Source organism: Mycteria americana, chromosome 1 (assembly GCF_035582795.1).
Source record: "Mycteria americana isolate JAX WOST 10 ecotype Jacksonville Zoo and Gardens chromosome 1, USCA_MyAme_1.0, whole genome shotgun sequence".
Lineage (NCBI taxonomy): Eukaryota > Metazoa > Chordata > Aves > Ciconiiformes > Ciconiidae > Mycteria > Mycteria americana.
Window position 1 is genome coordinate 35484789 of NC_134365.1, and position 16869 is coordinate 35501657.

Consider the following 16869-nt stretch of genomic DNA (forward strand, 5'->3'; position numbering starts at 1 on the left):
CCCCCAAATTAATCAAGATTCAGGCATTGGCTAAGGCCCAAATTAATACATCCTTAGTGGGGTAATATATAAATAAAAACTATACATGCATATAAAACTGTACATGTTTATGTACATGTATAACTTTAAAAGTTTATACTTATCAATGCATAGTGCACTAAACAGAGATAAAATGGCGAAATAATCTTCGAAGCAATGTGATGGGGTTCTTACGTGACTTAATGCAGGTTCTTCCCACAACAAACTCTTTGGTTTAAATGCAAAATCACTGAAGTGAGGAGTATGATAGCCTCATAGTCTCAGAGTTGGAGATCCCTTCTTTGGTGAGGATTTGTTTTAAGGGGCTTACTTCACAGATCTGTTCTACGGCATCTACGGCATACTCAAAACCAGGGTAAGCTCAGGAAAGAGAGTTGGCAAACTCCAGAAGATGTAGCTAAGGTTGAGGGATCACTTCAGTTGCCTTTGTTGCTGAAGAAAATGTGATGTGGATCTGGATCCTGCCATGAATGTTCTTCAGGAAGGAGGACAGAGGCAACTGTGCTAACTGAAAAGGGTTCAGAGTGGGACATCATTTATTATTTTCTCAGAGAGTAAAAGTGCAAATCTCAGGAAATTATAGCATGTAGGAACACATTTTGAATAAGAGAGGAAAGAAGGGCCACCATAATCAAAATGAGATTTACTGCAGGAATAAGACAGGTAAGGCATATCAAATGATTAAGCTATGACTTGCACTGTGCCATTGGCTTTCCTGGCTAAAGGAACTGATTTCAACCTACAATATCTTATCCTGGAAACACTGATACACACAACCACTAGTAATCACATATAGCCCAGAATCCATTGTGGCATTTGTGGATAAAGGTTGTGTGCAGGAATAAGTGTAGGTAAGTTTGCGAGTATATGAAATGTCTAGCAAGTTCAGCTGAGAATCCAGCTGAGAATCCCCCAGCAAGTTAGCTGGGGATCCAACTAACACCTCTTAGTTTAAATCAGGTAGAAAAGAGGTGTAAGCATCAATCACTTGTGGCCCAGGAAAGTGCTCTGATTGTTCAGGAGTGAACTTCTCTTCAGTGATATTCTTTTCTCCAGGTGAAAGTCTTCCTTTGCATCAGATTGAGAAATCTTGTGTATTAACAGAAGAAATTTCACATTTGATGTATCAGCATTTTCTGACTTAATATTTTATTGAAAAGTTCTTAATCAGGCCTAAACAGTCTTCCATTTCTCTAACCCAATTACATGCTCAGCTCCCAACTCGGCAAGCCTGCAGTCTACTTATGCCTGTTTACATCAGAGGAGACCAATTGAAGTCAGAGGGAATTCGGCTTAAAATTATTCATGATTTATAATGTTTGCAGTGCTTGCAATAAGCAAAAAAAAAAGAAGATAATGCATTAATCTAAAACTTATATATGTGCATAATTTAGATAGGTACTCTTTTGTTAAAGATAAATTAATGACAAACAACAGTTTAAAGCCCTAAGAGGACTTCATTTTTCAATCTGTTTTCCTTCCGCTCATTCAAGAATCATTCTCCCTTGTATCAAATAGCAGATACAATTAAAAAGCCTCGGTAACCAGATGATAGAGGAACAAGGAAAGAATATTTCAGATGAAAAAACAGGGGCTGTCTACATGGGTGATATAATATGGCTACAGGATTTCTGTACTGAAACCACCTTTGAAATCTGTACTGCTGTGCTGGTTTTGGCTGGGATAGAGTTAATTTTCTTTGTAGTAGCTAGTATGGGGTTATGTTTTGGATTTGTGCTGAAAACAGTGTTGATAACACACTGATGTTTTAGTTGTTGCTGCACTAGTCAAGGACTTTTCAGCTTCCCATGCTCTGCAGGTGCAGAAGAAGTTGGGAGGGGACACACCCAGGATAGTTGACCCCAACTGGCCAAAGGGCTATTCCATACCATATGACGCCATGCTCAGTATATAAAGCTGGGGAAGAAGAAGGAAGGGGGGACATTTGGAGTGATGGCGTTTGTCTTCCCAAGTAACCGTTACGCGTGATGGAGCCCTGCTTTCCTGGAGATGGCTGAACACCTGCCTGCCCATGGAAAGGAGTGAATGAATTCCTTGTTTTGCTTTGCTTGCCTGCATGGCTTTTGCTTTACCTATTAAACTGTTTTTATCTCAACCCACGAGTTTTCTCACTTTTACTCTTCTGATTCTCTCCCCCATAACACCAGGGGGGAGTGAGCGAGCGGCTGGGTGGTGCTTAGTTGCCAGCTGGGGCTAAACCACAACAACTGCCAATTCTTAACACAGCAGCAGTAATTTAATGCTAATTGAATTATTTTACATATTACCTATTTACTTATTTGTCTTTACAAATAAATATATTAGGAGTGTAGCATCAAGAAGGAAATAAAGGAAAAATATGTAGAAAAAGTTAAATGGAAGTAAATAATATATCCTATAACCTGAAGTTATATGTTTTCCTCTCTCACCCAGCAAGTATTTTGTCCCAAGAAAAGCCTCAGCCAATTTTCAGCCCCCTTGGAAGCTCAGTGTGCTTCAGCTCTGCCATACATCCAGCAGGCAAGAGTTCCCTGCATCTGTAGATGATGTTTGTTGGTGCTTATACAACTTTACCTGGATTTACTGCTCCAAAAGGATGGAGTCAGCTTTTTGTGTTTCATGTGAAATCATTTATAACTCCAGAAAGAGCTAAACAAGGTGAAGTTCTATTTCAGCAAGATGTTTGATTAGGCTTCAGTTATAAGATTGTAAATGAGGGTTTGAGAAGAATAGCATATGAATGTCTACCATCAATATTTAACAGTAAGTACCTTTCTAATACTCAGAATAGCTTAGCTAAGATCCTCAGTGCTTGTCTTACCATTAGAGGTAAGAATTCAGTGCAAACAGCAGCCCCTATTTTCTGAATGTTGGCTTCAGGTTGTCTTGTCTTTTGTCCTGGTTTCCTTGAAAATGGGGTGCAGAAACAGCATTTTGTTTCTTCTTGTATTCATAACATTTTCTGGAGTACTCATTCCTTCCTCAGACTCACCTTATCGGCAGGATGTCCTTTGGATTTCAACTTTAGCCAGTTCCTCTAGCTCCAGATAGTGTCATACAAAGAGCAAAATATTCCTTTTACGTTTCAGACACCACAAATCACAAAAAAAGCGAGTGCTGGGCAACAGTTCTGCTAAGCAAATGGTATGTTGCTGGCTTTTGATCAAGACCAGATATGACACATTAACCAGACACAATATAGGCTGAATAAGTAGGCACTTTGAGCAAGCCACCTTCCCTCAAGCTATCAGTTTGCCACATGGTTTTTGTTTTCCAGTGTTTTCATGCTAGCAGCAGGGCAGGTGGATGCTAGCAGCAGGGCAGGTGGTCACAGTTTGACATTTGTAATCTAGAGTTTATCAGAGCCTCACCTCAGCCCTTGGTCAACTACTGTGTGAGCTGCTGTTTACTGCTGCCACTGATCGATAGTAGTGAATAATTAGGTCACCCATGCATTTAAGCCAGGAGCATGACCAGGCACCTTGCTGAACCAAGGACCTGCATAGACCTGCTCTTTGAAGACAGGGTTCTCCTATAAGGTAATACTCCCTCAATATTAAAGGACCATCTGCAAATTATTGAGATAAAAGCATTATTTCCACAGTGGAGGAGATGGAGGAAACTTCCTTTGCTTCTAGCACCGGCAGAGCACCAGCCTCTGGACACTATTTATATCACAATGAGCCAGAAAAAGGAGTAGCTTCTCTCCCAGCTTCTTCCTTTCTGAGTCCGCTCTCACATATCTGCAGCCAGCACAGAAGCTTTGAGGAGAAATAGAAGAAGAGAGTGTTTAATACCTAGTCGAAAAACGATGGACAAAGAGAATTACATGCAGTCGCTGGTGAGATCATTAACGGCTGGCTGATGGAACATCTCAGGATCATATAAAACTGAGTAACTTCAGTTGTCCTCTCAGGATGGATTTTTTATCTCTTCCACAAAAATTTTGAACATCGATATTTAGCTTTTATAAAGAAATAATACATTTTACTTTCATTAAAATGCATCTAATACAAAACTGCTTCTAAAAATGCTTTTAATAATCCCCTTAAGAATTTTGCCTTCAGCTGTCTGTGACATTGGAAATTGAAAGTATTTTTTTTAGAGTGCCTTTTTTTAATTTGGAAAATAGTTTGAGAATACGCCTACTATTTTTTTCAGAACTTTTTTTTACCTGAGCAAAACTGCTGTTCATTGAAATAGAGCTTATTATCATGACAATGCTTCTGCAAATCTGTAGTCCCTATTATTATGGGAAATTGCCATCAGGAAACTGAAAGGATTCAGTACAGATTTCTGGAGATCATAGGCTTGCAAAATGAATCTAGTACTATCTATGCACTTTTGTATGAAATATGTGACAATGTTTCTCATAAACAAAGATAATCTTGTTAATTCATTTAGTCCTTTTAATATATCTTATTTATCCAGGAGTACATCACAAATCCCACATTACTGTGCAACTGAAACATGTGAGCATATCTGGGCTTGTGCATTTTTGTGATTCTGCCTTTATATTCATTGAACTCATATGAAATAAAATAAACCAATATGAAGAAGGATAAGAAATCTGGTTGAAGATTAGCTGGCTTTTATTAGACACAAGATGAATGGTAAGTTTCCTGTTCCCTAGTCAGAGGCGTGTAATTTTAGGCTTAGGTTTCTGGTGCAAATGTGTAATATTACTTTTTCTTCAGCAATGTTGATTTTAAATCAGCTCTTTTGATGATGAACTCACTGTTTAGCCCTTTTATTCAGAAGTGCATTTCTACGTGTGCTGTGTGTGAAGGGGCAGCAGGATAGAAGGCAGACCCATGAAAACATGGGAATCAGATCTGTTTAGGACATTTGAGAGGATTCTTGCAATATTTTTCCTCCTCGTTTTAATCCAGCTTTAATGGAAATGAAAAATGTCAATAAAAACAAAAAGGGCTAGCTACATTCAAAGTATCAATTCATGAAGCCCTCATCCTCTCATCAGACTAAACATCCTGCGTGTTTAGTTTCTCTGAAGAACAGACTTTCCAAATACCAAAATTGCTCCAAAAGGTGATTTATGAAGAAATCTATTTTATGAATATCTATGAAGAAAATCTTTGCCTGCTTTTGCTTTTTCATGCTTTTCATGCTTTCATGCTTTTTCACACAGACTCTGGCTCCATTGCTTCTGTTTGTATAATTTCTTCTGGAATTGTTAGTATTACTAATAATAAGTTTATCTATTAAGATTTTCTCTGACATGCTGGAGGACTCTCAGATGTTTAGGTGTATTAACCCTTCAATAAAAACAGTCACTGAATATATATTAGATTTGTCCTTTCTTCTGATTTGTCTGGCTTTGGAATTGAAATAGTAATTTTAATGATGAACAGATACATCCTTGAGTTTCTTGAATTTTATGTGGAATTTTATGTGACTACAAGGGAGTCATTTTAATCCTACGAGTTCTTGCAATTTCCCTTCTCAAGTCAACACTAGACAGCTCTAAACTGTGGAACAGCAATGCCTCAGGAATATTTCCCATTGTCTTGATGTGCGCAAATATCTCGGTTAAATTTGGTCTCATTTTTTTTCTTCTCTGCTCCACTCCTCTTCCTTGATAATCTTTAATTTCCTTAGGAAGCAAACAAACACAGTTATTTTGCATAAAATGGAGGCAAGTTGTGCTCTAGCTAAGCTGAAACTTCAGGACAAACTGTGGAGTTTACTGGTTCAATATTATAATGGTTAAATGTAGAAATAACCTTCCTGGATAATGAAGACCTTGAGCTTGTAATACCAAAAAAAACCAATAAACCAAAACCAAAACAACTTAAATTCTATATTTTGTTGTTCAAAAATCTGCTAGGTTCTCTCAGCAAAGAAAATAAAATCCATAAAAATCACCCTCTCCTTTAATTCTCTGTTTTCTTCCCTGTACCCTTAAGTCTGGCTGGGAGTTACAGTTGTATTGTATTCTTGGATACAATTTCAGGTTGTTCGCAGAAGCTGTGTTAAGGTTGTCACAGCAACCCAAGGCAAGAATTACCTTGCCTTTGCAGATTCTAGCTTCAAACCAAGTATTATTGCCAAATGAGGGGAGGCTAAACTTTGTGGAACTTTGTGAAAGCCACATGCCTATTAATTCTTCCTGTTGCTATTGACCTTCTCCACTCTAAGTGCTCAAAATCAGCAATTTCACTATAGCTAATGTAAGGGCTTACTCAGTTGGCTGCAAATAATATTTACTCAGCTGGATGAAATGCACAGCTCAAAGACCAAATTAGTTTGTGAAATGTTATCCAAAGATGCTTTCCTGTTCCCTAGAGGTTTGATACAGAAGCAGAGACTAATGAGTCCCAAAGGCCAGACTCCCAGTTTATTATTCTTCTCTCCTAGCTCAATTAATGACATTTTTTTCCAGTTTATTTTTAGGGCTTATAAAATCCAGCAATGCACATGTTTGTTCACATTCCACAGAGACCAGAAGAATAAACAAATATTACAGCTCTGTGTATTTCTTTATCAATAAAACAAAACAAAAAAACCAAAAAAATCCAGTTATCTTGAAGTTCTCCATTAGCAATCACAGAATTAACACCTTTGGGCTTAGCTCTCTTACTTTTTCTTAGTTATCTTTCCTTCAATCCACATGACTGGGTTTCTCCCATATAGCTCTGTTCCCTGTGTATATACTGAGCCTGATTCTCATCCAGTTTCAGCTCGGTTTGTTTACACAGCTATGGCAGCATAGAAAGATCTTAAAGTGAATGGGAAAGGTTCTTTAGGCAGTGCAAAGGAGCATAGTTGTAAATAAAAATGTGATCCTCTGTTATGGTACAGATGACTTTATCTTGCAAAAATAATCCATATAAAGAAATCAAAAATAGTACAGATGGAAGATTTTTCAAATGAAATATAATTTCTTTGCAGAATGAGGTCATAGTCTTTGTGGCTCTACTAGTTTAAAAGCAGAAACTGACTCCACCACATTTCTTTCCCCTGAAAAACATTTGAAATTCCTTTTTCATTTAGTTTGGTTTTGTTTTTTGGGTTTTTTTGGGGGGAAGGGGTACACTGACATTCTGCTAGGCAGTGATTGAGTCACTAACACATATGCAAGAGGGAAATGTTACATCTATACTCATGCATATACATATATGCTTGCCTTACCTCAAAGCTGGCACTTTGACATTTATTTCAGTTTTAGTAAGGTTGGCTTATTGCCTGTATTGATCTCTTCCCTGTGATATGCTCCAAGGATTGCACTGTGTCCTCCACTATTCCACTGTTCAGAGCAACAGTCACTTGAAGATTTGAAAGAGCTTAAAGTCCTTCATCTTGTAGACACTGTAGCAGAAAAGAGCTATTAGATGACAGATGGTGAGTCTTTACATAAAAAAGTAAATATTTTTTTTTCTCCTAGATTTTTCCTCTGCAGTTTGATTGTAGTGGGGAACAAGAAATTTATTTTTTTTTCTGGAAGTATGAACATTGTTATATAAATAAATAAATAAAAAGTGCAGTTTGCACATAAGGTCTGTCTTCTGTACATCTCTGTTCTGCAGGTGCTTTCCCACATTAAGAGAGACCTGACAGTTTTCTGTTTCTTGATCAATGATACTTATACTACAATAAAGTCACTGTGGTATCTGGCGAGATGCTGAGTGGGGATCCTAATGAGAGATCAGAATTTTCCGTAAATAAGGAATTATTCTGTTTTATGCTCTTTAGAACAGCAGAATATTTTTAAAATAAAATATTTATGCACAGAATAGAAGGGAATGAATACAAATCTGCATTCTTTAATCCTTTGAATTTGAATGAGAAATAAAGTTACAATTTTCAGAAAGTTTCACTTGTACCACGTAATTTACAAAATTTTAAAGGGAAAATGGATTGTTGTACAGGCACCCAAAATCTTGATCATGAGGATTCATCAGTTTGAGCTCATGAAAGGAACACACTAGCAACGAGGCACTGGGTTCATCTCACCCTTGATGTAAAAGAGAGAGAAGTGGTTTCTCATTTAAAGAAAGACAAACAGTAATGCAATCTATACATGTTTTTACTCATAACAGTATATGAAACTTTCTTGATTATGGTCATTGTAAGCAATCTCAACATTAAATCCTATTCTTAATCTAATCAAGCTCTATATTAAAAATAGTTCCGTTTTAGACCCACAGTTCTGATTGAAAGCCTGTTCTAGCATCTCACTGGTTGGTTAATTAGAAACTTTTTCTAATCTCCAGGCTAAATATATTCATGGACACTTAATGTCTATTTGTTTTCCTGAGATAGTCTAGTAAGTTAAATAGCTCCTAGTGGTAAGCTCTCCTCCTGATGCTTGCCTTGTATTTCTTGAGAGCAATCTTATTTCCTCCCAGTTTTATTTTTATTTGTATTTTTCTACTAAGCTAACAAACTAGGCTGCTTTAGGTTGTCACTATAAATGACACCTTTATGGAAAGCCTGACATCTGTCCTTGTTGTTGCTGTTGTGACCAGGGTGAAGAGCAGAGATATGTGAGCAGCTTTTAATTAGATAGCTTGAGTGTGGGTAGCAGTCTTGACAGTAATTTAGACCACACCGAACTATTATTGTTGCAACTGGACTATTGACAGTACCCAAGCTTGCTAGGTTAAAGCTAGTATTCCTACACAGCACTCTGTCGTCCTCTGTGACTACAGTTTAGAGATAACTTCAGCCTCTCCTCATAAGACCAGCGTGCTGTTCCTCTGAGCATCCTAATAGCCCTTCCTTGAAACCAGTGCAACCTGGGTGAATCTTTCTTGAACATAAGTGTCCGGAGTTTCAAAAAATGTTCCTGAGAAGTACAGCTAAGATGACATTAATATGTTCCCACTTCCACTGAAGATTCTTCTGCTATAATAACATCTACATTTTCATGGCCTCGTCCTTTTGAGTCTTTATATTACTTTGTCATTTCCCAGTATCGAGCTATTGTTTAGAGCAAAAATCCTTAGCAAAATATTAATGAGTTTTCATTCTTGTGTTAATAAGTTTGATGATGCTTCTGTTGCTGCTGTCCTTGAGGTTACGCAGATCTTTCTTGTTTGTTAGTCCATTCTTACTCTGCATTGGCAGACAGCTTTGTTTTACTGGCAGATTTCATTAGCACTTTTCCAAACTTCATGTTGCAGTCAGTAATGAAAAATTAAGCAGTTGTAAGAACAGAAGAAATACCTTACTGAGTCAGACCAGTGGTCTATCTAGCCCAGTGTTATGCCTCCAGCAGTGGCAGTAGGAGTTAGCATTTAGAGAGCACATGTGCATCTCAACACTGCCCATGGACCATGCCAGAACTAAAACTAATTCCTCCCTCCAGGCTGATCCTATTCCTGTCCAATGCAGTGTATATCTTCCAAACTTTCAATTCTTCTGTGCATTCCTAATTTTTTCTCTCTAAATAATAATTTCCCACGTGATACTAACAGCCATCGGCACAATTTGAATACATGTTTCCATATTCCTGTTCATTTGCATGAACTAACATATGTGCTTCTAATCCCACACAGCGCATTTTAGTGTCCAAATTCTGTGAGCATTTTTATAAATGAGCACCTCGCTTTTAATCACCACCCAAGGCAGCCATCATATAACCTCCTCCCCCTTCAACTCATTTAATAAGGAGGAAGTCTCCCTTTCTCTAAGAGAGCTATAACGGTAAAGATGCAATGAGATCTGAGAGCAGCACCCTGGGGTAACACAATACATGTCTTGTGCGCTTAAACCCAGATTTTTAGGGGCTTAAACTGGAAATGCAGCTTGTTTTCTTGTATCTCTGTTTCTCCTGAGTACTCTTTCCTGTTGCAGGATCTTTTAATCAATTTCAGTTTATAGGAAATTAACTGAGGATCTGATGTGTGTTTAAAAATCACAGCTAGTCCTTAGAGAGATGACAAAACAACCTAGCCCCTCTGGAGAAGAATTCCCCTGTTAATGGGGAAATCTGTGATTGTAGAAGAGTCACAGTGACCACTGAAAGTAGTGAAGTTTATTTCTGCTTGCTTCATGCTTTGCTCTAGTTTATTTGGGTTTAACCCAAAAAGCCTTAGAAAATTACAGGTAATAAAACATATTTTCTACTTTTTTCACAATATTTTATGATAAAAATGGAATAGAAGTTTACTGTAGCAGTATAGTTTTTAAGCTTCTGCAAGACCGGGCCAAATGCCTATGTGTCGTGAATGGGGCTGGTCAGCACACAGGCCAGTAGAAGGCATTCCCGCTGGTATAGCTCGAGTTCATTAACACAGTAAATTTACCCTCATCATTTTTTCTTCCATCAACTTTACTGTTATGCACAATCCTCCTACTCCAAAATATATTAAAAACTCAATAAACTCAATCCATTTATGGTACATTTCATCTAGACTGTTACATAAACTTTTAGTTCCAAAAGGCTTTTCATTTATCAAGAATTGTCTTGCTAACTTTTATCAAAGTAAACCTTTGCTTTGGCTTTCTTAGCTTGGCTGCAATTCACAGGTAAACCCAATTCAAACTGGTTTGTAGCAAATAGTTGACTAATTCCCCCAGCTAAGTGTCATCATGCAGCAGATAGATAACAATTTTTTCTTTTTTTTTGATTATATAATTTGTTGAAAATTGACACTGATTGCAAATATTCAATTTCCAGCTGCCTCCAACACATGGTCAGCAAGTGCCTTCACCCAGCCCTGAAAAAACCAAGACAGACCCTAATTCTCCCATGCTATGGGCATGACTGTCACCTGAATCGAGACCAACTGAGGAGCCTAAACATACAGAAGTCCGTGGAACCCAATGAGATGCACCCCATGGTCCCGAGGGAATTGGCTGAAGTAGTTACCAAGCCGTTCTCCATCATATTTGAAAAGTCATGGCTGTCAAGCAAAGTCCCCAGGGACTAGGAAAAAGGGAAACATCACACCCATTTTTAAAAAGGGTAAAAAGGAGGAGCCTGGAGATCTACCGACCAGTCAGCCTTACCTCTATGCCCAGTAAGATCATGGAGCAGATCCTCCTTGAAGACATGGAAGTCAGGGAGGTGATTAGAGACAGCCAACACGGTTTCACCAAGGGCAAATCATTCCTGACTAATCTAGTGGTCTTCTATGATGCAGTGTCTGCATCAGAGGACAAGGGAAGAGCTATGATGTAATCTACCTAGATTTCTGTAAGACCTTTGATACAGTCCCCCACAACATTCTTGCTGCTAAATTGGAGAGAGATGGGTTTGACGATGGACTGTTAGATGGATAAGGAACTGGATGGATGGCTGCATCCAAAGAGTTATAGTTAATGGCTCAATAGCCAAGTGGAAACCAGTAATGAGTGGTGTCTCTCAAGGGTCTGTACTGGAATCAATACTATTTAATATCTTCATCAGTGACATAGGCAGGGGGATTGAGTGCACCCTCAACAAGTTTGCAGATGACACCAAGCTGTGTGGTGCAGTTGATTTACTGGAGGGAAGCGATGCCATTCAGAGGGACCTTGACAGGCTTGGGGAGTGGGCCTGTGTGAACCTTATGAAGTTCAAGAAGGTCAAGCGCAAGGTCCTGCACCTGGGTCATTCATATGAATTCATGCTGGTGATGTGCTGTCATCTGCCTAGACTGAGACACTTATGTGGAGATCATCAGTCTTATGCTCTTCATTGCACGTAACATTTATGATGTCCGCTTTAAGAGCAGGATAAAAAGTGGTGGTATGTCCTTGACTTGAGCCACTTACCTGTTTTTCCAGTAGTTCTTAAAGCACTGCAGGGAATTTGTACATAGTGTTTATATTTGCAATAAACTTGTCTGGAACTTCATATAATTCTTCAGCTTTGCATAGTACTCCCTGAAAGAACTGGCTTCAAAAAGTCAATGAATACCAAGACATTGCTTGATTCTGTTCTTGTTTTTACCCCATTAACTGTCAGCTTGTATACTTTAGACCGGTACAGCTTTAGCATATTTTGAGATCGTTTTCCTTTACCATCTGTTTCCTTTAAAACTACCTTTAATCTGGTGATTATTACTTCCATCATAATTTTACTTATTACAAATCATAGGCTTCTGTCTCTATACTTATTTGGTCAGCAGGGCTTCTTTTTTCCAGTATTGTCTCATACATTTACCTGTCATTTTCCAGCATTGTCTCACACATTTACCTGTCATTTTCCAGTATTTTCTCACCACATTTACCTGTCATCAGATACTTGTGATTTTTTTTCTAATGCTTTGGTAGAATTTGTCTTTCTGGTTTTAGCAGCTCTACTGATCTGATGTCTTTCCTTTCAGGTTTCATACTTAGAATAGCTTCTGTTCTCTATTTTTTTCTGATCATGGTCCAAAACTGACATCCATTTTGCATCTCATCCTACTCATCCAATGTCTAGAATATTCACATCAGGATAGACTATGGACCTCAGTGCTTTCTCAAAATGCTGCATCTGCACTCTAAGCACCTTTTAGATACTTACATTTGGATCACTGATCTCTTTTCCTCTAATTAAAATTTCTGTGCACTGTTTCCATGGATCAACCTCGTATCAGAATGTGAGGAAATTGGGATGCTCTGCTTCCAGACTGGTGCCAGGATCTTATATTCAGGATATTGGAAAGACTGAAACCAGTCCTATGAAATACAGTGCTATGACTCAGTAGCATCTGGGAGAAGGAATACATTAACTGCAAGAAAGGATAGTCAGAGTTTGCAATGTAGTTTCAGTGATGTATGCTAAGAAAGGAAATGCTTGATTTCAGACCTGAGCAGCCCTAGATTGTGAGCCTTAAAAAGGAGGTGGGTGGAAGCCAGGACTGATCCTTTTATGTTCTCTGCATTTGATTGAGCTGGTCACCTGGGCAATTCGCCTTCATCCAATAGGCTTGGCACAGAAACAGTTAATCAAATCAAAGTGGCCCTTAATCTCGTTCTTACTTCAGAGTAGCCCTGTGTAGTCCTTTTTTTTTCTTTTATTGCTTGCTTATTATGCAAATGTCTGGACACCTTAGACAATAGCATTCCTAAAATTGTTGTGATCTGTTTGTTCCCAGGGCTCCAGTTGGAAAGTTGTAACTTTTGACCTCACTGCTCAGATGGTTAGAAACAATTTTTAAAGTTAAAGACAGACACTGTGGATTTATAATCTTTACTTTTTAAATATTTTTTTTAACCATCATTGCCCTTTAAATCATATAGCTCTTTTCTCCTATTTTATGTCTTCCTAGTGTATTTATAAAAAAAGGTCATTTTTTTTCCTGGTCTTTGTTCTGTTAAGCAAAACAAGTAAAATTCTTTTGATGTCCTGCTAAGATCCTCTTTTGATTCCCTAGTTAGTCTCATAACCCAGCTCTGTTTTTGTTCTAGTTTAAATTAATCTTTTTTGACAATGGGCAATCAGAAACATACACAGTTTTCCAGATCAGTTTTTCTGCAAAACAGCAGTTGCTCGTCTCTGGTAGAAATACCGAAATGGATGTATTGTAGGACTGAATTTGCTTCCTGATATGGGTGGTTCAGTGTTACTTCACAATCAGCTCCTACATTCAGGTCTCAATCTTCTGTCATTTCCAGCAGAATGGAAGAAACTTCAGTTCAGTTAAAGTTTTGCAGATCTGTGCTAATATGTACTTAATACTACCCTAAACGTTGAAGTCAGACAGTTCTTCCTGTAAAATATTCTGTGTCTCTGAAATCAGGATGATGATGACTCCAATTTTGGCTCTGCCAGTGTGACACAAAGAGAGCTGTCCAAAGAGTCCTGAGGTGCCCAGGTTTTTTTTAAGAAATTCAGCAAAATGTTTCATTCAGCCTGTTAGTTGCCCATCATCACTACCTATTTTCATCTTCTTCTGAACCAGTTCCTTATTGACCTCACAATTTTCCTCATCTTCTCTAGTGTAAGTGATAATTCCTTACATGAAATTGTTATACGTGGCCAAAAGCCAAATGGGTGCAATTTTCCATCTTTCATTTGTCTAGATATTCAGCTACCTCTTTAAAGACAGATAGCAGACTGGTTTGGGGTGAATGATCTCTGGTAAACCCACACTGCATTTAGAGATCCCAGATTTGATGTTCAGATTTCTGACTGTGAGAGAAGAGATTTTCGTGCGTTGAATGATAGTGATAAATCACAGTGGACACACAGCTGATTCACAAGACATCATGGTAGTGGTGTTATCCCTACACTTGCAAACACTTAATTCTGCGAGGATTACTTGATGAACAGGCAACAATTACTCTCTCCCATTTGCCTTTGAGTATAGCTTTTAACACAGAGATAACATGGTAGATACTGGGATAACAGACTTAGATGATCTTAAAAATAAATTTAAATGGGTTTATACCTGCAGATTTTGCTGTGAATATCAGTGGCTATATATAAATTTATGAATATATATGAATATATATGAATAAATATGAATATATACAAATATATAAATATATGTATATATTACCTCTTCATATTATATACATATATGTTAATATATATCAATACATGTGTATTGATTATATGTATATTCATATATATGAATATAAATTTATATATATTAATACAGAGTGATGGGATAGGACTGACTCAGTGTTACCTGAGAGAAGTTACACAACCTCCAGAGTCCTCATTACTTGACACATTTCTTTGTAGGAGCAAGTTCTAGCAGCCAGCTGAATATTTCTGAGGTTTGGTTTATAGCATAACTGGTATGCAATTGTTTCATACTTTTTCTGAAAACAAGTTCTTCCATATACCCACAGAAAAAATGTGTCTCTATTCCTCTCTAGTGTCTCCAAAATTCAGAATTTGAACCTGATAATATCCAGATGTGGCGTAAAATAGATCTGTAACAGTTTCTTTAAATCTCAATTAATGTTTTTTTCCTCTATTCTTCCTTCATTTGATTTCACTTAGCTGAGATTATCCAGCAGTTTCATACCATTTTTATTACTAATAACCTTATTTAAAGTAAGAGTTAAAACTAAGATTTGATTCACTTATCTGATCTGCTTGGAAAGAGATAACATTCATCAGTTCATATTACAGTTAGTTATTGTATATGGCTTTCTCCAGTGGAATGGCATTTTGTGGTAGTTACTAGAGTTATCTTTATACAAAAGTAACTTTTTTTTTTCTTGTGGGGGATTATTTTCCTTAATTAGTCTTCATTAATTTTAAAAGGGAGATTAATGCTGTGTATGTGAGGGCTCAGCTGTGGCTATATGAGACAGTTAGAAAAGGGTACGGTAATTGCCTGCTCTTTCTGTCTCACTGCTGCTGAAAAGAAATGAAACCATAACTTTTAATATCTGCTTACAGGAAGTTCTTGATGCATACATTTGATTTTGCTGCATGAATCTTCATTAATCTTGTATCTGCTCACATACTGTAAGACTGGCATAGAAAAATTTGAATATACTTCTTTATCAGGCAACTTAAATAGTGCTTAAAATCCTTCCAGAGACAGACCGAATCTTTCCTGCCTCAGTTAGCTTCCATCTGGATTCAAATTCCTAGAAGAACCTACCCAGGCAAGGCATTTACAATATCTATACATATTTGAAAGAGTTGAACTGTGGGTTAGGGGTATGTATGTATAGATTTAAGGTAAATTGAAATTGATTCCCAGAAGTACATCTCATGAACTAACAATTTTAGGACAAATGCTAGCTAGAACACTCAGTGCTTACCATCTTGATTCTCCGCTCTCTTGCACCTATATATACTTTATCATACGCTGAAATATCAGGTTAGCCTTGCGGCTTTTCACTGAATGCCTCTATTTCACCTGTATCATTGTGTGATTACATCTATGTAAAGTTTGCCATATACATCTGTTTGTCACTATGTGGTTTCTTCTTATGTCATAGTAAGTTTTCTATCTCCATTGCACCCAAATTCTGCACTGCATAACAAGGAACATCCAATATCAGTTTACAAATTAACTGTCAGCTGAACCACCGTGCAATAAAAAGGATTGAATTGTAAATTGTGATACAGTCTGTCTCTGCTTTCTAGACCAGAATTCTTTGTTAGAGACTTCTAATTCTCTTTAATTTTCTTTTGGAAGGGGGAGGGAAGTGGGAGGTTGCACTTCAGTTTCTGTTTTGCCATGGGGCTCATCATACTAAAATCAAGTGGGTGATTTCAGTACAAAGCTCTTTGATTATGCAACGTGAAATCATGTAACAGCACAATTGCTTCAAATTCATGGGATTATTTTAATTAACTCACAGTAATGCTTGCCTTTAATGCATCCAAAAACCAGAAAAGAATTTATGCAAATTAGGAAAATGACTTTGAAAATGTTCTTATATAGTATCTGATTTTTCTCCCTTAGGTACTCTGGAGTCCATTGTTGCCTGAAATGGCTGTGGCTACAGCACTAGCATCAATGAGAAATGAGGTTCAGGGTATTCATAAGGCTCAGCCAAGGAATACAAAAGAGATGGTATTGCGATTAAACTAAGAACACGTCACAAAGCGTGAAAGGAAAAAGACTCTACAGAAACCAGTAGCAGCTAGGAGAGGTTGACCGATACTTTCTCTGATGATTTGCTAACTAGAGTGAGGTTGGAGACATAGCCACTCTATGCAAAGCTGAAATTTCGGGGTGAAACAATAAGAACCACATTTTTCTGGGAAAATAATACAAAAGACAAGGAGATTCCAGTAGATTAAATAAGCCAGCTGTGATACACAACCCAGGGCAAGAGAGAGCCAATTCAGCATGCAGACACCTGTATTTCTTTGATTTCTGTGGAAAATTCCACTCTAGTGTGGAGAAATGTTTCACAGAAGGAACTTATATTCAAACAAGCATGTTCCTGTGAAAAGTATTGATTTTGAGG